Source organism: Cebus imitator, unplaced genomic scaffold, assembly GCF_001604975.1.
Source record: "Cebus imitator isolate Cc_AM_T3 unplaced genomic scaffold, Cebus_imitator-1.0 Scaffold18, whole genome shotgun sequence".
In the NCBI taxonomy this organism is placed as follows: domain Eukaryota; kingdom Metazoa; phylum Chordata; class Mammalia; order Primates; family Cebidae; genus Cebus; species Cebus imitator.
The window spans coordinates 9035093-9037603 of record NW_016107333.1 but is presented as its reverse complement, the minus strand read 5'-3'; positions in this window follow the sequence as shown (position 1 = coordinate 9037603).

Below are 2511 nucleotides of genomic sequence, written 5' to 3'. Positions count from 1 at the left end.
AAAAAAAAAAATAAATAAATAAAATAAAATAAAATGTATTTAACAAAAGTATGTAGAGTGTACAATTATCTGTGTAAACAAAAAAGAGTGTAAAAATAAACATTCCCATTGTTTATTTTTTAATTTTTTGAGACAGGGTCTCACTCTGTTGCCCAGGCTTGAGTGCAGTGGTGTGACTGATCACAGCTGACTGCAGCCTCTAACTTCTAGGTTCAAGTAATCCTCCCACCCCAGCCTCTCAAGTGGCTGGGACAATAAACATACACCACCACGTTCAGCGAATTTTTTTTTTTTCAAGATAGAGTCTGGCTTTATCGCCCAGGCTGGAGTGCAGTGGCACAATCTCAGCTCACTGCAACCTCCACCTCCCAGGTTCAAGCAATTCTCCTGACTCAGTCTCCTGAGTAGCTGGGATTACAGGCGCCTGCCACCACGCCTGGCTAACTTTTGTATTTTTAGTAGAGACGCGTTTTCATCATGTTGGCCAGGCTGGTCTTGAACTACTGACCTCATGATCTGCCTGCCTCAGCCTCCCAAAGTGCTGGGATTATAGCCATGAGCCACCGTGCCCGGCCATGTTCAGCAAATTTTTAAATTTTTTTGTAGAGATAGGGTCTCCCCATATTGCCCAGGCTGGTCCCAAACTCCTGGCCTCTAGCAATCCTCCTGCCTCAGCCTCCCAAAATGTTGGGATTACAGACTTAGAGATGTGAGCCACTGTGAATAGCCCTATTGTTTCTATGTTGGGCGGGAACCTCTGGAAGGGTACCTAAGAAACTCACAAGAGAGGTTACCTATTGGAACAGGCCAGGGGTGGAATTAAGTAAATGGGAGACAAGGGAGAAGAGACTTTTTGTTTTACTCTTTTTTATACTCTTTGATAAATGCACCTATTCTGTGACCCAGCAGTTCCATACACATGTAATTACCTTATAAATATGTATTTACCATATGTGCAAAATGACATATATATCTGTACAAGGATATTCTGTTGTAGCATTATTTGTAAAAGAATGGAAACAACCTATACACCCATCAGCAGGAAACTGGTTAAATAAATCATCCATTTGAAGAAACAGTGCGTTTGTTACAAAGAATGACGCAGTTCTCTATGTTCTGATATGGAACAATTTCCAAGTTGAATGGAAAAAAGCAAGGTGCGGGATGATGTGTATAAAATGCTACCATTTGTGTGGGAAGAAAAGTGAAACTATATGCATATCCGTTTGCAAATGCAGGAAATGTCTCCAGAACACAGAAAAATAACAGTGGCTGCCCCTGGGGAGAACTGGGTAACTGGGAAATATGGTGGTAGGGAGAGATTATTACCTCACCCTTGGCATTTTTTTTTTTTTTTTTTTTGAGATGGAGTCTCACTCTGTTGCCCAGGCTAGAGTGCAGTGGCACAATCTTGGCTCACTGCAACCTCCGCCCCTCAGGTTCAAGCGATTCTCCTGCCTCAGCCTCCTAAGCAGCTAGGACTACAGGCGCATGCCACCATGCCCAGCTAATTTTTGTATTTTTAGGAGAGACAGGGTTTCACTATGTTAGCCAGGATGGTCTCGATCTCTCGACCTTGTGAACCACCTGCCTTGGCCTCTCAAAGTGCTGGGATTACAGGCATGAGCCATCAGGCCCAGCCATGGGCATGTTTTATCTATTCAAAACTGTGTAAAATTTCTGAGGAGGGGTATTCGAGGAGGAAGAGCAGAAAACGTCACATGCTAGGCTGGGGGTTAAAGCCATCTGTACACAAAGCACTTCACATATTACACTTTTTCTTGAGGCTTTTAACCTGAGTTTCCCTGGAATTGCTCTTATAAATTCTAACTTTGGAACATATCCAATTTCATTGGAGATCCAGGATCTTCACAAAACTAGAAAGATAATTTTTGAAGACAAGAGCAAGCACTGGCTCTCTGCAAGGAACACCGACTCTTTAATCCATGCAGAAAGACAACTGGATCCAGACCTTTACTTCAGAACCGTTTTTATTCATCATCTAACCAACGGAGGTAGTTGGCTTGAACCCAACCTAAAACGGCTCAAAAGGCCTGCCTTGTTATAACACAACAGGGCGAAACCAGAAGTGAGGAGAGTTTAGCATCGGTTCTTTGCAGAGAAGACCAAGCATGTATTTATACACAGATGCCTCATTAAAAACTGATTGGCAGTGTTCCACCAGCACAGACCCAGAGTGTGCAGAAATCCATGAGGGCTCTGTACATGTGTCATTCAGACAATGAGCCTCTTCCTCAGCCATAAACAAGCTCTTGCTTTTTGGGAGGAGGGTGATCAGTATGTTATCTTGAATGATGGCACCGTTTACTCTGGAACTTTGAAGGGGAGGTGACAACTTATTTTCTCCCCTGAATCTGAGATGCAGTGGCCTGTGAGAGTATCTAAAATGTGTTCTGGAAGACAGATAGGTGGTGGTGGTTGTCATAACAGAGAGCTTACCCCAGAGTTTATTGAGTAATTGTGTTGCGCTCTCTTTTTTTTTTTTTTTTT